The sequence below is a fragment of the Nelusetta ayraudi genome, unplaced genomic scaffold (genome assembly GCF_046127955.1).
Source record: "Nelusetta ayraudi isolate G7.1 ecotype Tasmania unplaced genomic scaffold, CSIRO-AGI_Nayr_v1 ptg000019l, whole genome shotgun sequence".
Taxonomy (NCBI): Eukaryota; Metazoa; Chordata; class Actinopteri; order Tetraodontiformes; family Monacanthidae; genus Nelusetta; species Nelusetta ayraudi.
The window spans coordinates 5529492-5554093 of record NW_027466069.1 but is presented as its reverse complement, the minus strand read 5'-3'; the positions used below and the strand labels follow the sequence as shown (position 1 = coordinate 5554093).

The 24602-nt window shown below is 48.8% G+C and overlaps 1 protein-coding gene and 1 long non-coding RNA gene across 4 annotated transcripts in view; one reads left to right on the top strand and one right to left on the bottom strand.

Moving 5' to 3' along the window:
* The window catches only part of LOC142888373 (uncharacterized), a 376178-nt gene that overhangs the window by 180808 nt on the left and 170768 nt on the right, over positions 1-24602 (top strand). The window lies entirely within an intron of this gene.
* Positions 1-24602, bottom strand: part of hdac7a (histone deacetylase 7a) — a 57246-nt gene that overhangs the window by 24353 nt on the left and 8291 nt on the right. Inside the window, exons 1-2 of one of the 3 annotated variants that reach the window (XM_076026607.1) lie at positions 16164-16573; positions 14942-15018 (exon numbers count right to left, since the gene is read on the bottom strand). The gene's annotated coding sequence lies outside the window, so the exon portion shown is untranslated. Of the gene's footprint in view, positions 1-4394; positions 4543-14941; positions 15019-16163; positions 16574-24602 lie in introns of those variants that run through there. The other 2 variants (XM_076026606.1, XM_076026608.1) reach the window with 2 other exon arrangements.

Genomic DNA, 24602 nt, shown 5'->3' with positions numbered 1-24602 from the left:
AGACTGAAGTGAGAAGAAACCCCTTTGCAAAAGACAACTGGTGGCAGGGTTCCAGCACCACGACAGGAAAACTCCCTCCTTTTTCAGGAGAATTAAGGAGACTTTGTGTTGAAGTCAAGGAGTTAAAACGTTAATGTGAAACGCGTCGCTCGACAGAAAGCCGGATGTTCCGGAGCTCCCGGAGGCTCTCGACGCGCCGCGTCGTCAGCGGCAACTTGACTGAAGCGTAAACTCAACATTACACTAAAGTAAATGTGATTAAAATATCAGCTGATCCCCCCCCCCCCCTCCGCCCTCCCGCACGGCTTGTTTTGCACTCCTACAGTGTGGCTGCGTGCGATTGGTTGGGGAACGTTTGCCGGGTAAAGAAAAACGAGAAAAAGAAATGGCAATATTGACAAAGATGTCAATTCCAGGATCTCATGGGAGCGAGAGTCACCATCAGGTCTGGATTCTATTTGACTTTTTTTTTCTTTTTTTTCCTTCTCCCCTTCAGGTTTTAACCGCCCACATTAGAACCAGTCGGTTAAACGGAGCCTTTTGGTCGAGTCACATGTTATTAATATAAAAAAAAGGGGGGGGGGGGGGGGGAGTCCTTGAGTGGGGGGAATCATATTTGACCGCCGAGCTGCTCAGTGAGTGAATATCTGGTGTCTGGAAGTCATCGTAAATTAAGTGATAATTGCACAGTCCTCATGCAACCCGCTCAACTTGGAGTGCGTAGACCAAGAAACCGTCTGTCCTCCGCTTCTCCCCAAACCCATTCCATCCCGCTCAAGTTCCTCTGCTGGAGGAGAAAAGGAACGTGACATTCCAGAAGTGTTTTTTTTTTTTCTTTTTTCAGTGTGTGTGTGTGTGTGTGTGTGTGTTTTTTCTTTAGTCAACGCGCAGAGAGTGATATTACGCTACGGCTCATTTCATCTACACCGAGCGAGCAGGCAGGAAAGACAAGTCGAAGCCGCTGGCGCTCGGAATTCCCTGTAGATCTTTATCCCAACGGTGCAGAGTTTTTTTGGGGTTTTTTTTCCCAGCGAGGAAGTGAAGGCGAGCGCGCGTGTAGAAACGTCGCTTTTCTACACGCGATGCGGCGGAGGCCTGGAGGACGTCTGCGTCATTAAAAACACAAATGCAAGTGTTGAAGCTTTTCCAGCAGGACGGCAGAGACGGGACTGTCTCGGAGCGAGATGGGCCCTTTAAAGATTTTTTTTTTTTGGAAAAGCAAAACTTTTGGATGGAGGGATTTCAGGAGGTGCAGTTTCTTCTGTGTTGTGACAGCGGTTGCATTGCTGATGCAGGGTCAATAGATGAAGCTGCAGCTGCTTTGATGAGGAGGAAGAAGATTCTCCTTCGGCAATAAGATGGAGAGTTGTTGAGATGATGACAAATCAAAAAGGGCAAAAAAAAAAAGTATTGAGAATTCTTTTTTTTTTCCAAATCTGCTGGACGAGACGACGGAACGCAATCAACGCGGGCGCTGCGCGTTCACTCGCTTGCCGCGTGCGAGGGAAGGGAAGGGAAGGGAAGAGCAAACCAGAGTCTGTCACGCGGCCAAGTGCTGACGTAACGCTCGGCCGCTGATTCCTCCCTTTTTTCTTTTCATTAATCCTCAACTTGTGCTTCATCGGGACTGGTTCTACAGGTGCGACCGCCCGGGATGCACAAAGGCCTCTTTCTACACCTCTCTGTGTCTCATGCACTCTCCACACACACACACACACGTATATATGTGTGTGTACATATGTATACATACGTACGTATTTGCCACACATATATACATGTCTAAATATGTACACATATATTTGATTTGATATATACCTGTACATATACACGTACATGTATACACACACACACACACACACACACACACACACACACACACACACACACACACACACACACAGTTTTCTTTGCGTTTCTATGCGGAGAGGCGAGAGGCTACCGGGCCGACGGCAGCGTCACATCCGACCCAGTGCGCGGGTCCGGCCCGCTGTGTCGTTTGTGTCACACGAGGGCCAAATATAGGCGGCAACGCCTCCGTTCTATTTTGACGGTCCTGAGAACGCAAGCACGTCTGACTCACGCTCCAGCTTTTGCAGCCGGCGGTGGCTACTTTGGGCCGGTACACAACGGATGCGGCCACTGTAAAGTCAAAAGGAAGAGATGCGGTGGTGGGGTGGTGAGGAGGTGGGCGGGGGGGGGGGGGGGGGGGCTTTCTTTGGGAGGCTGTTAGCACAAGAGAGAAACACACCGCCGCTAATTGAGAGTCTTGAGGTGAAAGGGGTTGACGTTAACAAGGGTTTCTTTTTAAATTGAGAACTCAAGAGCGGAAAGGCGGCCTGGACGTCTATGTGTGTGCCTTTTGGTTGTTTTTCAAAACCTCGTTTGTAGTTTGCAGGCGACAACAGCAACTCCTGGCCTCTGCCTTTTTCATTCACTCATAAATTAATTCATCTTTTGTGTTTGTTTGGGTTTTTTTTTTTTCTTTTCATTTTTTGGCAGATACCCCGCAACACTGGAAGAGCGAGCGAGTGAGACGGCGTGCGATCCAACTTTGCAGCCAGTCTTTCCAGAGAAAACACTTCTGGTTTCATCTAAAGCAAACGAGCGGCGGCGGCGGCAGCGGCGGGGGGGGGTCAATGCTGCAGATGCTGCGCGTCTGGCTGTCCTTCAGCAACTGGAAACGACTCACAGTTTGCCAAACAGGCGAACATGCTGCTGCCGGGACGCAACTTCTCAATTTGAAAAAAAACAAACAAAAAAAAAAACTTCTAGCGTAGAGCTCCTGCTCGACACGTGCGAGCTAGGCCGAGGTGCTAATACCGGGCGTTTGCATTCCATGTGTTTTTGGAAATAAATCTCAACACAATATCAACACGTGGCTCCTCTTGCGCACTACCGCGGCTGAAATTCCAAAATACGTGTGGATCATCTATTCATCATAATCCTTTTAGGCGAGAAACATTTACTTGAATTTCAAAGGGTGCCGCGCTCGATGGCTTCCTTGGCCTGGAATTTAACCATCAAAGAGTCTCGCGTTTGGGTGTTTGGGTAACCGGTGATGTAATCGGTTATTATTGGCGTAAGCTGTAGATCTTCTGATTGCAGATAGCGGCTGATCTCAACACACGCTTATTGAGAAAAATGGCACATTTGCATGATTGAGGGGTGGAGCATGGGAAGCCTTGCTTTTTTTTTTCTTTTTTTTTTAAATAACCTGGTGCGAAAAAAATAGAATCTCTGCATTAGCGGAGCCTTAGAAAGGCTCATTTGCTTTCTCAGCGTCACCTCTGCGCACTGCACCGTATTTCCCAACCCCAGTTGGTCTTGCATTTTTATGAAACGCTGGTGCACGGTGACACACAGCAGTGGAAAAAAGTTTTCGGACACCTCGTGCATTTGTCACGTGCTGCATTGTGCTATGAAGCCTAAGTCTACGTGCAGTTTATTTGTTCCGTCCAGCTCACATTTGGACGTCTTTGTCCCTCGTGACACAACACAAGAGTGGCAAGAACTACAAGAATTTAGTTTTCGTATTTTGTGTTATTAACACTAAACACATTTGTTTGTGTGCCTCCGATGCAGCCAAACCTTTTGGAAACGCACACAAAAGAAATTCTCTGGCAATGACGATCGGCGGGATTTTTTTTCCAACCCCACGGTGACGGCAAAGTCACTGCGGCTCGACGTCGGACCTCGCGCCGAGAACAGTCAGCGTTAGCGTCGGCAAACGCCGACCGACGATGTCATCCGCCCTTAAAGGGGCGGGGCGTGGCCCACCGTGAGGGGGCGAGATCAGAGCCGACTCGCTGCTCCCTGCCAGGGACGGAGAAGCCGAGGGGCAGCGGAGGAAGAAGGAGGAGGAATGGGATTAGGCCGCAGCGTAAACAAACTAAATGAAAAGCTGGAGATGAGCAGCAGCAGCTTGAACCTCGTGGGACCGAGGCCACGAAGGCAAAACAAACAGGAAAATCAGCAATGTTCACAAAATAGAAGCCGTTTCTGTGCAGCAACAAGCCGGTCCCAGGGGCACAAGTGTGTGTGTGTGTGTGTGTGTGTGTGTGTGTGTGTGTGTGTGTGTGTGTGTGTGACGGTGGAAGGTTGATGTATAATGCAGCATGGGTCCAGTTTCCTAAGTCCTCACTAAGTTTCCATAAACATCCAGGACCCCAGTCTGCTAGGTAAACAAGTGCACGCACACAGTTTCACACACACACACACAGACGTGCGCGAGCAAGCAAGCAGGCGCGCACGCACGCACGGCAACAAAACACTTGTACTGGCAGGTAGTGGCAGGAAGTCGACGCAACAGGTTCCTGACGCTGACATTCACAGGCGAGGAGACGACAAAGAGCCGCACAAACCCAGTCGACAACAAAGTCAAAGGCAAAACGTACCCGCGCCGCTCGTCTTGTAAATATCCGCTTATGTGAAAAAAGGGACGAGGAGGAGGAGGAAGAGGAGGAGGAGGAGGTGAAGAAAGAGGAGGAGGAGGAGGGATAGAAAGAAAAAAAGAAAGAAAAAAAAAAAGCGCCACAGTAGCACTTCTGCCTCAGCCGGCTCACAGCAGGAGCTATAATTAGCCGGAGCTCCACTCCCCTCCAGTCATCTTTTACTGCCGGCCACATCCTCTTTTCTTTAACTCCTTCTCTTTCTTCTCCTCCTCCCCCCTCTACCGCGTGCATTCTATTTGCCCATGCCATCTGACGCGCAAACAGTCGATTTCATCATTTCATTCACGAGGCAGCAGCAGCGGCGGCAGCAGCAGCGGCGGCAGCAGCAGCGGCGGCAGCAGCAGCGGCAGCAGCAGCAGCAGCAACAGCAGCAGCAGCAGCGGCGGGCTGCAGGAGCCTCGGCTGTCATTCTTTAAAAAGGACGGGCGGTGCTTCAGAACTGCTTTTAAAACTGCTGCTGCTGCTGCTGCCGCCACCGCCTGGGATTTAATAAGAGGCCGAAACAAATCAGGCTGCAACTATATTTGAGTTGCAGATTTCTTTTTTCTTTTTTTTTTCTTTTTTCAGAGTCACAGTTCCCTGAGTTTCCGGACGCTAATTTCGCAACGACATACTTCAGGCCTCCCCACTTCTTTTTTTTTTTTCCGCAAAAACTTTTTAGCTGAGCGCTAGCACTCTGGTCAGAGATGACTTTGGAGAGAGAGAGAGAGAGAGAGAGAGAGAGAGAGGGAGAGATCTTTACCATCTCCCACCACCCCGCCACCCTCTATAAGCACCAGGGATTGTAACCCTGGTAACGAGGGGCGGTCGTGCCGGCAGGAAGTTGAGTCTATAAAAACACAACAATGAGAGAACCGGGGTGGCTTCCTGTTTAAGAGCTGAGTTTAGACTCCCATTTCCTCCCGTCTCCTCCTCCTCCTCCTCCTCCTGCCCCCCTGCTGTTGTTGTGACGCTGCCACGGTGGCCGCCGCCACCGCCGCCGCCGCAGTGCCCTTGAGCAGCGGCGGTAGCGGCGGCAGCGGAGGCAGCGGCGGCGGGTTGGAAAAATCCCGTTCCTCTGCTCTCCATCAATGTATTGCCTCAGTGAAAAAAAAAGAAGAAAAAAAAGCCTCTGGCATCCATTACCTACCGGTCAGATTAATGACTAACAATGAGCTCCGGCGCGGGCCGGCAAATGCGCTGAAAACACAAACACGGCCATTAAAGGGCACATGGAAAAATACTGAGTAAACTATTGGCAGCCAGGTTGGGGTGGGGGGGGAAGAAAAATAAAAAAATAATGATGGAATTTCGAAGGAAAATCTCCACCAAACTCCACAACCTCACGTTTCCCGTGTCGGAAGTGCACTCGCTTCTGAACGCGGCGGGAACATCAGCGGCCGTTTGCCAGGCAAATGTGAAACTGGAGAATTTCAGCAACGTGTGACAACAGGAAAAACAGAGGGAAACGCGGGCCTGGCGCGACTTGGCCGCGAGCTTCCCGACTCTCTCCAGTGAAGCGTTTGCGGGGCCTCGTTCATTTGGCCAACAGAGGAGCTTGAAGGCACCAGGAAGCTGCGATCTCGCCGTAGGACCCAGAAAAAACCCCACCTGCCTGCCTGCCTGCCTGCCTGCCTTGCACTGAAGCCAGCTGCATCTCAACTGAACGCGCTCACAAGGTGCTGAACCAACAGGACGGCCGCACGTAGCCGAGTGGCTACTAGCGTAAAAACCAGGAAGAAAAATAGCACAAAAAAAACAAAAAAAACAGCGCAGGTGGCGGCGAGGGTGCGAGTTACTAAATCAGTCTTGTGCAACACAGGATCTCTATGAATAGTCGCAAAGTGACAGTTAGGATCACACGCTCCCCGCAGCCGTCTCTCGACCTGAAAGACTGAAACCAGTGAGAAATAAAGCAGCACAATGCGAGACGATAGGAGCCTTTTGCACGTCTGGGGAATTAATTGATGCAACCTATGGGGGTTTTTGTTGCTGTTTTAGGGGAGTTTGGCTAAGGAAGGCCGAAGTAGCGCAAACGCCGAGCGCTTCATTCAACAGTTCCATGAGCGAGTGAGAGAGAGAGAGAGAGAGAGAGAGAGAGATAAAAAACAAAAACAAAAGAAGGTGGGAGTCGAGCATCTAAATCTGCCTGAGGAGAAAAATAGATCATCATATCACATCGTGGAAAGTAAAAGAAAAAATTTAAAAAAAAAGTAAATTATGCACTCTTCCAGGTTCACTCCCATCGCTCCCACACACACACACACACACACACACACACACACACACACACACACACACACACACACACACACACACACACACACACACACTTGGCCTCCCTGCTCTCCATCCTCCCTCCTTCATCCTGAGGAATCCACAGCTGTCACTCCCATTCAGAGCCTCTTGTCTTCATGTAGCAACAGCTGGCCGGCCGGGGCTGTGGTTCCGTGCGCTCCACTCTATGTGTGTGTGTGTGTGTGTGTGCGTGCGTGCGGCCCGCGCTGCTCTTTGCCTACAACTGTCGCCAAAGTATTTTCTATATTTACGCCGTCGGGTCCGTCGGCGCTCGCTCGGGTCTGGCCGTGTAAAAAAAAAAAAAAAAAAAAATGCGAGTGTGTGCGCTTGTTGACAACTTGAAGAGGTTGCGGTGCGCGCGTGCATGTGTGCGAGTGCTGTGCGCGCTGAGGACGAGGCTCTTCACTCTCTAGAGGGTTAAGTGAGGACGTCGGGAGAACCCTAAATCACGGCCGCCTGCCATCCAGAGAGACGGCGGCGACTTTCTCATCTCGCCGCCGGTCCGCTAGCTAGCTTATCAAGCTCGTCCATTAGGCTGCGCGTTAGCGCAGTGATTATTATCATGGTTCGCCAGACATTCTTCACACTCTGCGACGGCCTGCTGCTGCTGCGTTCAATCAAACGGACGGCCCGCTAACGTTTTAATCAAGCGCTCCGCTTTAGACGTGAGGAATTGCTTTTAATCAACGCTCGCTTTTGGCACAACAGGCAGGGTTTGGTTTTTTATGAAGGAGGACTCTCTTGAGCAGACGCTTGAGTCACGCACGGGGAGCAAGAGCAGATATAAAAAGCAACATCCTGATAAGTTTGATGGGGCTTGTTTGGGTTCGCCGGACAGAAATATCTCCGGCGCTCGTCTCGCTACTTCTTGATTTTCCACCCACAATGCAACGCACGACGGCCCTGATGCTGCGATGATATGTCAAGGAAAGAAAAAAAAAAAGCAGCGATAAACCCAGTGTCAGACAGTTTAAGTGCGCGCGGTGAAAAAAAACAACAAAAAAAAAAAAAACACATTTTGCAACAACAGCGATCATTTTCAGCTTGAGAAGCTCTTCCACGCCTGCTCTGGCTGAGCCCAGGGGGGAATTTTTTTTTTTTTTTATGATTTTTGATTTTGTTTTTCATGTTGCCGCATTAAAAACTAAATGTCTGAGTCGGCCCCTGAAAAACAAAACAGCCCTGTTGTGGAAAAACATGTTTTGTTTTGAATTCTTGGCCCGGAGATTTACGTCCCGTAAGAAGCGGATCCTGAACGAGCACTTTGTGTTGCGCTTCTGCCTCCGCCAAACAGGTGCTTTGGGATTCTGCCTGCTGCGCATGCCGATAATAAGCATTTACTTGACGCACACACACACACACACACACACGCACACACACACGCACACACACACGCACACAGGACTACATAAACATTCCTTGTGTCCCGTCACCTCCTGTGCTTCGCCGTGTTGCAATTCGCCCGGAAGAACTCGAAACTTTAGGCTAATTTATTCACACACGCACACGCATGCACGCAGGCACACACACACACGCACACGCATGCACGCAGGCACGCAGGCACACACACACACACACACACACACACACACACACACACACACACACACACACACACACACACACACACACACACACACACACACCTCCGTCAGAGAGAGAGGAGGCACCAGGTGCGCTGTCCGGTTTGACAAATGACTCTGAATCCTCCTCCTTCACAAACACAAAAAAACAAAAACCGGGTAAAGCCGAAGGTTCCGCCGACGGGTTGACCTCTGACCTCCTCGTCTCTTTCAAGTCTTTATCTCCAGTTTAAGTGCTGGCGGGTTCAGCGGGGCCGGGCGGGGCCCGAGGCAGCTCTGCTGGAGGAATCCTGTTCGCTTGCGGCGGGACCTGAACAGGACCCCACCTGACTGCGGCGGCGGCGACCCACCAAACAAGTTTGGACGGAAACGGAGGGGCTGACTTCAGCCGCTGACTTGACGGAGACGAACGGGCCTAAGGTCTCCTTTCCGTGCGCACGCCCGCCCCGCACGCGCTCGCACATCTGTCTCACGTCTCTGGCTGCCTCTCGCTCTCGCACCCGGCCCTTTGCGCTCCTTTACATCAAACACATTCTCCACATTGCCCAACGCAGATAAAACCACTCGACACAGCGGCTCACATGAAGGAAACCCCCCTCCTTTTATCTCTGCAGCGCTCACACACACACACACACACACACACACACACACACACACACACACACACATCTATATATATCGACGGCGCACACAAACAATCCATCACTCTCTCTATTGAACCATAATGACAGTAATAACTGTTGGTTTTTTTGCGCTAGTTTCGCTAGTTTCCCGCCTTAATTCTTGCCGGCCAATGGCGGCGTCACTCATCGATGGCAAAAACAGCCAGTCGCAGAAGCGGCGACGGCGACGCGCCGATGGCCGGCGGCGGCGACAGCGACAGCGGCGGCGAGGCTTGGCTGCAGCCTGCTGCAGATGTGCGACCGTTTTGAGTTTCACTCCGGTTTTCGCCGTCTTCCAAAACGCCACCTTGAAGGGAAGCTGTGCTTCCCCTCCACCTCCGTCCTTCGGACCCACGTGCAGGCGGATAACGACGGGGCATTTGCAACTCTGGCGACGCTGAAGGAGATGTGTCGGCCGGCGCGACTTCTTCACACAGGCGTCTCACAGTCGACGTCTCGAGTGAAATGAGTCTGAGGAACCGTTGGCCGATCCGAAGCTCATGCGTGAAAAGGGGGAAATTGTTCCTTCCCCGACTCTGAAGCGCACGCACAATTATTTGTTTTTATGCGTAACCGATTACAAGAGGATTCGAATTTCTGTTTTTCACTTCCTGTTCAATCGCTGCGTCTTATTCTGTTTTTCTCTCTCTCTGCGTCTTATTCTGTTTTTCTCTCTCTCTCTCTCTCTCTGTAAAAAGTTAACGTGTTCCCTGAGCGGCTCCCCGGTCAGTATGCACAGTCACGCTCGGCCGTCGGCACCGGGAGGAGGAAGACATTAACATTCCTGCACATGCCCTCCTCCTCCGCCTCCGAGCTGGTCAGCGATGAGCACACACACACACACACACACACACACACACACACACACACACACACACACACACACACACACACACACACACACACACACACACACACACACACACACACACACACACACACAGACCATCCTCCTCCTCCTCCTCCGAGCTGGTCAGCGATGAGCACACACACACACACACACACATTAACACATACGGAGCACAGGCCCCTGTGCAAACCCTGACAGACAAGACAACCTGCACGTTCGTATTGACAAAACTGTCAAAACAGGCAGGAGTCTCTTTAAAAAAAAAACACAAAAAAACCCCGCAGGTAACCAACAACAACAACAACAACAACAACAACAAGTGGGATAAAAAACTGTTGTCGCACTCCGAGAGACTCCGACTGCGACTTGCTAGAAAAGCGCTCAGGTTAAAAGAAGCGCGCCACAAATCGAGGAACAGAAAACAAACGTCCGTTCCTCTTTTGAAGCCGACCGGGCTAATAATAGCCTGGCCGTGTTTGCATATAGACAAATAGTAAAAATACATCCTTCTGTCGCGCCGTATTTGACAACTTCACGCCACACATTGAAATACCCAGAATATTTGCCGAGTACGCTTTTGTCGCCATTCATCCGAGTGTGTGTTGCACGGCCGTCCAAAAGGTTAACCTGGCTGCGCCGCTTGTGTTGTTTTTTTGGTTTTTTGGGGTTTTTTTTCTTCAGCCGCCTGTTGCAACGCCGCGTACGCGAAGCGTTGCGTCGTGATTTCGCGCATTCCGAAGTGCCGCTGCGCTCTCCGCCGTCCCTCAGCGCAGGCCGGGTTTCTACTGAGCCATCAAGTCACAAACACAACCGTGGTGTTTGCTCAAAGAGCAAAGCCAAAGTTATTTGTCCCCTCTTCAGGTCAGTAATCCTCCACTGCAGGGCCGGGCAAACTTTTTGACTGGCGGGGCCACAATGGGCTCTTAAAATTCATGGGGCCGGAGCGGCGGCAGATGGATGGAGAGTTTTGTTGACCCACCTTCCAGAGGGAAAAAAAAATCTATCATGGGATTCGTAGAACACATGTCTCTTAGAAGCCCCACGGTATTTAGCTCTTTATTGAAATGACACTTAAAACACTCGAAAAATGAAATGCAGCTATTTTATAACTTTAATATTATTTCTTCAAATTCAGCAGATTAAAAAGCTCAACGGGACGCAAATGGCCCCCGAGCCATAGTTTCCCCATGCCTGATCTATAATCATCAGGATTCATGTTTGATGAGCCAGTCAGGCTAATAAACATTAATGTGTTAATGTGTGTCTGCGTCCTCAGTCACTCCAACACACAGACTGCTGCAGACTATCTGCCCGACCCTGTAAACACCCCCGGAGGCCATCCATCACGCACGCACGCGCGCGCGCACGCACACACGCACACACGCACACACGCACACACACTGTGGGTCAGATGTGAAGTCAGGAGTCCATCCAGATGGGAGGAGATCCTGTTACACTGCGCTTCAACAACAGGCCATCTGATCCGAGGTCAGCGGCAGTCACCTCCCTGATCTGGAACAAATGTGAGCCGCGCGTTCTTCTCCGCTGCGCCTCGGCCTGGGATACTAATGAAAGGCAGGGTGCCGTCAGCCTGCGTGGCCGGCGTGTGATGAGGCTCTCGGCCGGCGGATGAAAGAACCCGTGTGGCCTTTTTATTGGACGTCAGGTGACGGCCTGCGGTCTCCGGACCTCTGACAAAGGAACTTCCAGGACTTGTTTTGTGTCTTGTCTGATATACATGCTATACGTATCGACTTAATGAGACAGAAAGGATTTTTCTTATCACTTATTTTTACTAGATGTAACAAGTGCGAGTGATCAAAATGATCTAATCAAGTTCGGGGCTCAAGCGGAGAAGAGAAGCAGAGAAGGACCCACAAAAGGCTGCTTGGATGAATCCATTTAAGAAGATTTGAATCCTGTATGAAATCTGTTTCGGCTGTTGCGTCTCATCTACATTATTACTCATCTCATTACTGAACCATCAATCGTGGGGGAATAAAAAAGTTCAGTCAAACAAAACAAAAAAAAAAGGTAAGAAATGGCAGACACGAAAACTGCAGCAGGATTAAGAAACAGAGAGGGCAGGAAGAGAGAGAGCTGCAGGGAGTGAGAGAGTGAAAGGCACGGGGGTGAGGAAAGAGAGAAGAGAGAGAGAGAGAGAGAGAGAGAGAGTCAGAGCAAGAGTCAAGAAAGCGAAAGAGAGAGAGAGAAAAATCAGGTGTGTTTCCGTTCAGCTTGAAAATCAGAAAACAGAAACATCAGGTCGGCCTCTCTTGAAAACTGTGAAATATTGGCACAAAAAATAAGGTTGTTGCGCAGGCACGAGGTGGTGCGTCAGGCAAAAGGAAAAGTCAACCCAAAGTGCAACTGGAAACACTTTAGTCGCATCTGCGCGCATGGTTACAGGTCCGAAAACGACACCCTGGAGGTTGAGCGCTGGAATCGGGTCCACAGTTCTTCAGCCTCGTACGTGGCAGCGACCGGCCGCGCCTCGAGGGGGCGTGTCCTCCTCCCAGAAGGGCCCGGGCTATAGGTCGCCTTCAATTAGCCGCGATGACGAGCCGCTGCGGTGGAAATCAAATCCAAAACACCCGCCGGAGAGCAGACAGAAAAAAACCCTGTTTGCCAGTCGCGGCAAAAACTTTTAGCGGCTTTCAGCCGAACATCGCTTGAACTCTGCAAAAATCTGTAAGACGGGCGGAGGAGAGAGGAAGACAGGCCAACTTAAAAAAGAGAAACAGGAAGACGGAAGGAGAGAGAGAGAGAGAGAGAGAGAGAGAGAGAGAGAGAGAGAGAGAGAGAGAAACTTCCGTTGGGGGGGGGTGCGAGCTGCGGCTGCAGGGAAGGAACAGAAGAATTAGCTGGCTGACCACAGCAAGGAGCCGCTGGCTCAGAGGTTAATGCAACACAAATTGATTTGACACACTGAAGAAAAAAAAAACAAAAAACGTGATGGAGGATGTTACCTAAGGCCACACACACACACACACACACACACACACACACACACACACACACACACACACACACACACACACACACACACACACACACACAATTAAGAGGAATAAAGAAAAGTGCAGCAAGGACTGCAGGGCCCCTGGGAGGGTGTTGTATAACCCTGACATATCAAGTGATTTCACGCACCTACAGGCGGCACAATGGAGCCGTTTGTTCGGCGGGGCAAAAATAGCCGCCTCCTTTACGGCCGTCTCCGATTACCGCCGCCGCTATTACATCTGCGACGGCCGGCGGAGTCTGAGCAGGCCGCTTCGAAACGACCGTGGCGTACTGGTGGAGCGCAATGTGGCCGCCGATCGCGGCCGGTTGGGAAAGAGAGGGAGGTCGTTTTTCACGAAGGCGCGAACCCACGCAGTGATTGCTGTCCGTTTAGCCGCAGGAAGCAACTTACGACACATCCGAAACAGCAGAGTCGCGATTATCGAAGCGGAAATCGCAGACTAATGAGCCCGTGAATAATGTAATGAACTATTATTTAATAATACTAAACTAAGTAATGCGCTCTATGATGCATTTTCATCTCAACATCAAAAGCATCCTGTAGTTTGACGCAGCACAGTGCAGCGCTTTTTGGGGGGTTTAAAGGGCTGTTTGAGCTTTACAGGCAATTAAAATTGTTATGTGATGTGTAACAAACACCTGGCTAACCGTCGGCCTCCACCTCCCCGCCAGTCCGCAGCTTCACAGAGTCACATCTGTCAACGTTGGAAAAGGTTCTGAGGCCAGGACGCATGTTTGTCTGCGGCCGTGCGCGCGTGCGTGTCTGTGTGTGTGTGTGTGGAGCGGAAGGAGATGGAGATTATAGAGGAGGAAGACAACGAGAGAGAGAGAGAGAGAGAGAGAGAGAGAGAGAGAGAGAGAGAGAGAGAGAGAGAGAGAGAGAGAGAGAGAGAGAGTCAGCGTCTGCTCGGACAGCACACATGTAACCAGAGCCTAAAGCCATGGACATGACCTCACCGGGTTTTTCCACAGGCATGTGAGCACACACACACACACACACACACACACACACACACACACACACACACACACACACACACACACACACACACACACACACACACACACACACACACACACTCAAGGGTTAGCGTACAGTTAGCGGAGCCTGGCACGGCGGGAGGCAGCTCCCATTCATAGAGTGGTGCATTGTAATCCTCCACAGTGTGATCACGCAGCCACGCTCCGGTGCACAGAACGCTAATCTGGAGCCAAAAGACAAAAGACAGAGCCCGCTGACTCGGCCCTGACCGGCAGAGTGCTCGATGGAGCGGCTTTTTTTGATCTCGGTGGTGGGCGGGGGGGGGGGGGGGGGTCAGCGGCGGCAGCAGGCGGCACGCGGAGAAAGGGATGAGGGAAAGCATCACGAGACTGTCCGTCTAAAGCGAGTCTTAGTCTGAGATCCAAACAGGATGAAGATGTGAAAATACGTAGATATTATTCTGTAACGCACACAGCGTGAGCTGGAGACAGCCTCAATAACCCCAGAAGAGCAACTTCAATCATAAAGCGAGAAGAAAGAAAAGCTAACTAATTATTATTTTTAACATTGACATACTTCAGTCTGACCTTTTAACATGGTAAATAAACCACACTCCTTGCGTGACCGGCAATAAACCGCACATGAAACAACACAGCCGGCAGGAGGATGTTTCCAACTAGGCTAACACCTGTTCTACACTTTATTGCGCTTTTAAAAAAAAAAAAAAAGGGAGAGAGAAAAAAAAAAATCAAACAACTTCGATCAGCCTGTGCTGGAAAAACTGCTGTCACCGAGGCTGTTTGCCTTGTGTACGCGTGTGCACATCTGTGTGTGTGTGTGTGTGTGTGTGTGTGTGTGTACGTCTCACAAGAGGAGGGGAAAAACAGGGTTGTAAAGACGACAAGATGCAGCACTTGCAGTCGACTGGCGGCATTTTTCCACATGAATGTTTCAACGCTGACAGCTGCGGCTGAACTGGTAACGGGTTGAAGTGAAATATTAACGGCACGAGGCCGCCACGCACTGGACTGCATGCTCGACGCGTCACACTGTGGCTGTGAGGTTAAAAAAAAAAAAAAAAAGAAAAAGAATGAAGAGGTGAAAAGGTCTACCTGCCACGGTGAGAAATATGTTGTTCCGTCCGTCCGTCCGTCCGTCTTCAGGATGTCAGCAGAGGGGCTGATTCCATCTGCGGAGGCGAGCAGAAAACCATGAATGAGTGAAAACAAAACGAAAAGTTAACAAACAAAAAAACATCGCTGCATTGCTGGGTGTTTGCAACTTTGGTGGCAGGCCACAGGATGCAGTTTTTAAAGTCACAGGTGATTAAAGTGGTGCACAGCCACAGAGGCTGCAGTCTGATGGGTGCGGCCGCGCGCTCAATCTATGCAGCGCTAATGATGTCAGCATCACGAGTCGCCAAGAGAGCTGCTGCACATAAAATAGTGTGGTTGTGTAGAAACAAGCGAGCACTAATTATTGATTTCTGCGTGTGTGTGTGTGTGTGTGTGTGTGTGTGTGTGTGTGTGTCTCCTGTTGCTGCTGAGCTATGATGCCAAGTTCACCTTCCGCTCTCAGCAAACACACACATAAATAAAAGGCAATAAATAAATTGGTGGTAAGTAAGTGAGTGAGTAAGCAAGACTTTTTCATTTCAGAACATTCTAACCACGAACGACGACTTTCCCACTTCTTGTTCATGGCACGTGAATGTTGCGTTAACGGCACATTTGCCTCGAAAGTGTCTTCTACCACTTCTTCTTCTTCTTCTTCTTCTTCTTCTTCTTCTTCAAACTAAGTAGCCGGGGGAGAAAAACCCATTGGACCTTCGCAGAATTAGAATAAGAACTTTTTTTCTTTCTTTCTTTCTTTCTTTTTTTTTTTTTTTTTTTTTTTTTACCGCTGTTCTAATTATCCTGATAACTTGTTCGGTGCCGGGAGGACCTTTTAAAATGTTCCGCGTTCTTTAATCTGCCTTGCACTGCAACACCGGCACGCGCACCACCCCGGAGCGCTCGTGCGCATTCTACAAACACCTGCGCGGTTGTTGTTGTTTGTTTGGGTTTTTTTTTTTTTCTTCTTCTTCTTCTTCTTTCTGAAGCTAACAAGCGACGCTGTACTAAAAACAAAAAGAAAAAAGTGAAAGAGAGCGAAAGAAAGACTCAGAGAAGAAAGGAAAAGTTAGTTCCAAAGACGACTTCCAGCTGTTCAAACGCACGCACGCACACACACACACACACACACACACACACACACACACACACACACACACACACACACACACACACACACACACACACACACACACACAACCAGCGGCTGCTTCTGCCTCACCTTTTAAAACTGGAGTCCGTTAACACCTCACAACCTCCGCGGACCGGATATATATTTTGTTTTGAAAAAAATAAGATATTCCAGCGCAACAAAAAAGCAAACAATGAACACGAAACTGAATCCAACTGCGCTGGGATCATGAGGAGTTCCGCTTGTGTTGTCGGCAAAAACGGTGCGGAGTCGAAGGAGACGATAAAAAACAAAATAAGAAGTGACTGAGACTTTCGGGAGGCAAGTTGCAGAGAAGAAAGAGTCCGTCCCCCTCCGGCGCTGCTGCTGCCGCCGCCGCCGCTGCTGCCGCCTCCCCTCCGCTGCGCTGCGCTCCGCTCTCCCGCTGACAGAAATAGCAAGCGAGGCGGATCCCACCAAAAATAGCCCCGACTCCACACACTGACTCTCGGGACTATTGTTCCCCCCCTCCCCAACTCCCTGCGCTGGGTGACTGACTGACTCCCATTGGGTGCACGCCGCAGCCAATCCCCGCTTGGCTCCTAATAAACTCGGGTCAACAGTAGGCGAGCGATTGAAATAAAAAATAAATAAATAAATGCGCATCCCAAATCAACACAGTGGCTCCCCCTGCTGTCAGAAAAGAGCATCCTCGACCACGACGCACCGGGTCGAGCAAAGTGCTCCTTTCAGAGAATGCTTAAATTAATAATAATAATAATAATAATAATAATAATAATAATAATAATAATAATAATAATAATAATAATAATAATAATAATAATAATAATAATAATAATAATAATAAATAAAAACCAAAAGTCCACATCTCTTAAAAATAAATGTTAAAGTTAATATTCTATTGTTATCTACCCAGAGAGTCTTGTGTGCAGCTTGAAGTCCATCTAGTAGGTTGTCGAACCAGAAGGGAGTGCCACAAACAATGTTGTTGTTTTTGTGATTCTCACTCTTCTCTCTCTGATCTGTTGCTTTCAGAGAAAATATAGAAGGGACAGCAAAACATGTGGCTAGTCGTGAAGGTTCCTCCGTCACAAATCAAGCAAAGTTCAGTTTTTTCTGGCCACTCTGTGAATGTGTCCTTGTTGTTTTGTTTTTGTTTCTGTGCTTGGTTCCACTTTTAAGAAAGTGTATTAACCATAAATCAGATTCAATCAGCCCTTTGTGACGTCATGAAGATCTCACACATACACCTCTCTCAGGTGCTGGCTCCGCCCTCTGTGAGACTACCTTGATTTTGTCCTCTTCCAGACATGAAAGAAGGTTCAACAAGGCATTGATCAGTTTTAGGAGGAAGATAAAACAACGTTTTTGCATAAGTCTGCAAACAGTGGTGCTAAATATGACATATAGAGGGTTTTTTTTCATATAATTTTGTGAGGCTGCTCAGTGATATTGAAATATACGCCATAGTGAACCTGACAGTGGAGCTCACACATGAACTTTAATGCCTGTTTTCTTTGTGTTTGTTCTGTTTTGTTATGTAATCACACGAATTAAAAACCGTTGAACAAAATGAAAGTAAATATCTGTTTTTAGGGGTTTATGCTTTCATTCTCTCCCAAGACAAAAAAGTGCCTGACGCACCGAGCCGCGACACAAAAGCCGTGTCGCTGCAAACATTCTCAGGAAACCACACTACCGCCTTGAAAGGTGAACATTTCCTCTTAATTCTTGACATTCTGTCTAAAAAAACATATTTTGCCGTTTTTCACAGCACCACTCCTGGAGGCTTCAGGCACACCCGACTGACTAATAACACAAGTTGCCCTCCTTTCTTTCAGGGCAAAAATATCCTGCAAAAACAAACGCAGGAGATCATTCTTTCAACGCCACGGCAACAATCTCTGACTAAATTAAAAAACATTTTCCTCCCACCTGATCAAAGTGACCATTTCTCAACAACGTTCCCTTTTGGGGGGGGTTGGGGAAAGAAGGAAGCAGAAAGAAGGAAAGAAAACACTCCTGGATGCTGTTTTCACGTCCTCGGCTGCAGCGCGGAACAAAGCCTTTTGAGGCAGCCCTCATGAGGAAATGTTTGGAATAGTTTCGGTGGGCCCTAATAACAATGTCATATATTGTTGAGGCTGCCGCGCAATCGGCTTTTCCGTCTCTCATGTACGTCTCAATTCCCCGAAAGCCCCCCAAACTGTATGCCAACAAAGGAGTTGCGAGCTTTTAATCTGGGAGATTAAAACCATAACAAACTGGCCGGTGTTTGGAGGGATTATTCCTCAGAGGAGTCGAACCCGACCAAGACTGTTATGAAAGCAAACACGCTCCTTTCAAGTGTCAGCGACTGGTCCGGCCGGCCCGGCACAGGCCAGCGAGACTCTTGTGCGTTTGCGCAGCAGAGAGGTTCAAGCACTTCAATTAAAACATGATGGGATTCACTGCAAATCCAAGTTTGTTGTTTGTTTTATGGTGTTAAACGTCTGCCCCTCCAATTCCTCCACATCCCTGCCAGGGACACAATCTGGACCGGATTAGGAAGAATATTAGCTCTTTTTTTCCCAAGAATTTAATTGTTCAGTTCCCCGAAAAAAATTGGCAGCATTAAAAAAAAAAGTTTTTCATTAAAATGACAAAAGGCCAAAGCGGTTACAACGTTTCTTTGCTCAAAAAAATTCCTTTGGCCCCTATTAATCTGGAAAGCCTTTATCCACTTAACACCAACACGCTTGTGTTTTAATAACAAATAAAATAATAATTTAAAAAAAGATCTGCTGGAGTCTGTTCCATTCCATCCCTAAGACAAAAATGTTATGAAACTGCTGTGTGATGAAGACGCTGTCTGTGACTTTTAGGGTTTGTGGCTTCATCCAGGATATGATCTCCAATAGATTTTCCCCCTTAAATCAGTTTGCAGTCTTTGTTGGCTCTGTGACCTCACAGCTTTGTGCACGCAGTCTCGCTACAAACTTCCAGGAATGCTTTGCAGCTACACGCCCCCCCGCCCCCCTCCCCACTCAGCAGTGATCGATGGACAGCGGCTCTCATATCTCGAGGAGTTTGTGCTTACACGCAGAGATCTCGGGGCGATAAAATGATGAATGGAAGGGAGGCTAAATCTTCCGTGTCCAGCGGAGAAGAGAGAAATGCGATCCTTCACCTTGTTTGTATTTAAATCACGCCGCAGCGGACCATGTGCTATTTCACACGGCCATAAAACAAGCCTCTATTCTTCTGAGCCCCTTGCGAGCGGTTGATGCAACAGTTGATGCAACTGCTCACAGCGTCGCATGGTTTCCAAGAAAACCAAAGAAGGATTTATGCAATCAGTGGAGATATACATTGCTGAAATGTGTGTGGTCAGCATTGTACAAGTTCTGCATCCTCTCGCTCTGTCATCGGAAACCCCGCCAAGCAAAATGAGCCGATGATTTGTCCTGTCACGCAAAAGCGAGTTCCAAAAGTGTTCATTTTTAAAAACAAGGAGAAGAAATGTGATTTTTTTTTTTTTTTAAAGACATAAATCAAAGATTTTGTGAGCAAAAAACATATTTTCGACCCTCCCAATACTGCCTCTTACTTCATTCATCTCTGTGTTTTCACCCCCCACACATTCAACCGTCCTCTCTGTTTCCGCGGAGCGGTGCACAAACATGGTTGCGTGCCTGTGTACCTTATCCTCTTTTTTTTTTTTTTCCATTCTCGCCATGAGCAGGGTCAACAAGTGACGCTCGAGGACCAATAACGAAACCCAGAAGCGGGCTGGCTTGGTGGCGCCGCCTCCTCTGCTCGTCCACGGCTGCCTTTGTGATCACCCGGGGAACCCAGCAAGGTTCCCAGAAACCCTCTGAGTGGGTGTTTGAAGATGCGCGTCTCTCTCTCTCTCTTTGTGTGTGTGTGTGTGTGTGTGTGAGTGTGTGTGCCTATGCGGCGAGTCCATTCAATTACACAACCTGCAGTGCAGTCTGAATCACATCCGCTTTAAAGCTGAAAATAACAAAACCACAGGGTGACAGAAAAGCAGCGCAGCAGCAGGCAGCCGCCCACGGGGAGAGAGGGATGCGCGCACGCACACACACGCACGCACACACACACACACAGGCCACTATTGGTCAATGTTTTTCTCTTTCCGCAAACATCTTCTTCAGATAAGTCCTGCTTCAAAAGAAGCGGCGACAGCCTCACTTTGATTTTTCCTCGACTTCGCTCTGAACCCCTAAATTTGCACTTGCAACCGTTGCAATGCCTTAAAAACACCTTGATTTCAGCTCTGAGAATCAAAAAATAATATTAAAGAGTCGCTGCTGCTGCTGCTGCTCTGTCAGGAGCTCCGCAAACGTGTCAGAAGCCACAGTGGGAATCTAAGAGAAATGCAGCGAGTGCGAGTGAAATTATTAAAAAAGAAAACAACCTTTTTTTGCAGCCTGTCTCTCTTTGTACTATGTGGAGCAGGATGTGGTCAACTGTGTGCTGCGCGTTTGCCGCCCACCTGCCTGCAGGCACGCTGGCTTCTGGGGCCACGAGGCCTCACCATGCAAAGCAGCGAGAGAATCTTCTCGCAGAGCAACACAACAGCGAAAGTGCAAAGCGCAGTTTACCCAGAATCAATCAGGAGAAGCTGTTAAACCGCCAGGACGGTCGGTTCTTCGTTAGCTCTTGCTACCCCCTTGAGAGAAAGAAGAAGAGCAAAAAAAAAAAGAAAAAGGCCCCAACATGCAAAACGCGGCTGTAACTTCGGAGATGCAACAATTCCCCTACATAATTTCCACAGCCTTCCATGTAAGATGCCGTCTCTATTTTCGGTTCCCTACGTTGGTTTGCAAGCGAGCAGCCGTCGCTTGCGGTTTTCGTTTACGACCCGTTGTCAGCCTGCGTTGTCTCACTTCTCCCCCAGTGACGCAACATCGATGTGAGTAACATAATGAGGTAGCAACGAAGGAATTCGAGCGCAATTTTTTTTTTTTGTTCCTGCCGAGAGGAAATTTACTGTCAAGCGCGGCGAGCTGTCAGGAATTTATGACGCATTCCAATGTATGCGGACGCGCACGGGGCCACACCAGATGCAATTAAAGTTTATTTCATACGCCGATCAATTTAAAAAAATAAAAATAAACGGTCAGCGTCTGGTGAAGGTGTGTGCGCGTGTGTCACACTTCGTCTCCCATGGGCAGACAGGCTGCGTCGTTGTTAAAAAAAACACAGAGCGTGTGCTTGTGTAAATATGAATGGGCCTGTTTGACGCAGCCCAGGAGGGCGCGACCCCGTCTAATTACCAAACAACAGCGGGCTCAGAGACGGCGTTTCGATGCAAGCCGGGAACTATATCTGGGAGGTGGACGGAAGTTTCAGAGAGGAGAGGTGGAGGGCGAACAAGAGAAGGGATTAAAAAGCAATAAAGTGTCCGAGGATGAATAGAAGCAGAGAGAGAGAGCGGGAGAAAGAGAGGAGGAGGGGTCGGGATGAGAGGAATTGGAGAGCGCTATAATAATGTTTGGCCTCAGTCTGCCAGCAGGGACCTTCCCCCCAAGAAGCTGAGAGGAATGCAAGGAATGCAGCACGAGGAGGAAAAAAAAAAGAGGAAGGAGGAGAGAAGAGGAGGAGAGGAGAGGAGAGGAGGGGGCGAACCCTCCCCTCTCCTCCCCCTTGCAGCGTTTGAACATCCATCGTGCACAAAGCTGCAATCTGAATTCTTCTTTTTTTTTTTTTGGCCATTCCTTTCCCAGCGCTGAGCTACCAGGCAAACAGGCAGGAAGTCGCCTTTAAAAAAAAGTGTCGTCCCTTGCACCAGTGGAACGCTTTGAGATTTTGCAAACAGGCTGAAATATATGTAAATATCTGACCAGATTAAAGTCGTTCAGTTTTATGATGACATTTGTTATTTATTTGTCAACACTAGTTGAGTGTGAATGGAGCAATGCACATTTTTGGACAATATCGCATTAGAAAATCATGGTAACTACAAAATCTGAAAAAAAAAAAAAACCTTTACAAGTTCTAAAAACTAACCCTGGACTAACCCTACACGCAGTGTTCCAAAATGCTGCAGGGAAACACAGTTTGCAGAGTAAAACGCAAACGTAGCCTTTTTTTTGTTTGTTTTTTTTCCAAGGTGCCCCCCCCCCCTTTTTTTTATCCAAATGTTTTCCATGAGCTCTTGCCCAAAGTGGACGTGCAAAATAAACTCGGCCAATGTAGGAAACGTCCCTCCAGGAATGTCAGGACAGAGAGAGAGGAAAAGAGAAACAGGAGTGATGGTGAGAAAGAAAGGAAGAAAAACTGAGGCGGATGAGGAGAGCAGGGAGATGAAGAGACTGAGAAATATGAGTGGGTGGAGGCCTGTTGCTGCTGCTGCTGCTGCGGTGGGTGGGTGGGTGGGAGACGCTTATTATCTTTGCAGCGGGCTGAATCAAACACATGAAGAAGAAGAAGAAGAAGAAGAAGAAGAAGAAGAAGAAGAAGAAGAAGAAGAAAAATAAAGCCCAAAATAATAAATGGGGATCATATTTGGGAGGGATCAACTTGAGCTTCGTCTTTCTCTGTGCTTTTATTTTGGCGCGAGCTGACGCGGAGCGTCTGTGTATGTGTTTACATTCTTGTCCCCGGATCCGGGCGTGGTCGGCCATATGGACGCAGCTTCACTTCACAGATGGCTTCACTTTCTGACGAAGCCGCAGAAAGTTCTCGACATCGCCGGAACGCGGCGCATCCCGACATTCTCGACATCGACACTGACATCAAACTTTTCTTTTTTTTCTTGCGAAAAAAAAAAAAAAAAAAAAAAGAAACTTGCAGGAGTCATTTGACCATCATGGGATCAAGACAAAGACTGTTGCACATTAGCAGGTATTCGCAGCGTGACCGCGCCACTTCACGGCGGTGAGGACGGACGACGGAGGGGAGAATTACACACTCGCTTCACCTCCGCAGACACACACCGCAAACGCAAATACAGCAAATGCAAACCTGCAGAAAAAATGTCATTGATAAAAAGCGATTTCTCTGAAAAATCTTCAAATCTGTCTTTTAAAAAAAAACACTCTCACGTGTCTTCACACATCTCGGAGATCATTTATGAATGAATACAATGTATAGTTTTCAGCAGACAGTCAGCTGATTTTCTGCTACTGCTACTCTCAGGAACTGGCTGGAATTAATAGAAGGTGCAGGAAAAGAGAGTCTTGCAGTCACTGGGTGTCACTTTAAATTTGCTGGAGAGCCGAAAAACCTCAAGAGCGATTACCCATAATTCCGCTGTGGTTACAGCCGGGCTTCACAGCTCTTGTCGCCAAGATTGTTTTCTGGTTTGTTTTTTCTTTCTGCGTTTTTTTTTTTTTTTTTTTTTTTTTAATTTCACTCCCCCCAAATTATAGTTGAAGCGGTTTGTTAGCGAGTTAAACTTCTGGCGAGCCACATCGAGGCAAAGGCCTTGTAAATCTGACGCAGCCGTTTAACTGGTGTTCAGAATCGTTTTTCACCTCAGCTGAGCCCGCGCGAGGCGGCGCGCGTAAATGCATCCCAGCATGGCGCCGGGGCCGAGTGACACAGAGGTGTTCCGAGATTTGAGAACTCGCAGGTCGGAGGCATTTGTCGAGCGCGTCAACAAAGAGAGGCGTCGGAAATTTGGGAGGATCGCAGAAGCGGCGCGCATCGATCTGAAGAGAACGAACGCAAAAACTGTGAGAAAGCCCCAATACACACACACACACACACACACACACACACACACACACACACGCATGCACTCACACGTCCGACATGTGTTGTGTTCCATGCGGTGACATTAAATGGGGCACATTCATGCGTGGAAACTGAAAGGAGGCAACAGTCGTACATTCCCTTGGAGACCAAATGTTTCCACGCATACGGGCGAGAAAAAAAAAAAAAAAAAAGGAGAGCCGAAGCGAGAGAATGAAACGACTAATCCTCGGTGACATGTACGCGCCGCCGAAACACAATAGAACGCTGACAGAAGCTTTCCACAACAGAGGGGCGGCGGTGGCGGCGGCGGCGTTGTGCGCAGTCATCACTAACTGGCGGCGAGTCGCAGAGGAAGAGCCGCTCGTTTCCACGGGTTCGACGGGGCGGCAGTTTGGACGGAGAGGAAAAAGAGGTTCATAAGTTCAGAACTCCAGAACTCAACGAGGCTGAATGTGAATCCGACACATCCAGGTGAAAAACTCCCATCTGATTCGCTTCCGTCGAGTCGGGATACGAGCAGAGCAATTTGGCATCCTTTTGGGGAGAAGGGGCGGAGCTAAAGACAGGTTTTTTTTTTTTTTTTTTTTTTTCTGTCAGCCAACCAGGAAGTCACTGCCAGCTAGGAAGCGACGGAGGCCAAAACGCGGGTGAAGCGACGAGTTCAGTTGACCGTTGAAATTGTTCAATTGTGGAGTGAATTGTTCGGTGAACCCTCCAGAGATTGGTTGAAATTCGCGGGAGCTTGAAAAGGCGAGGGAGGAATGTGAGCAAATGAGTCAACGTAAAGCGGAGCGAGGTCCCGTGACGGCGCTACACGGCTAC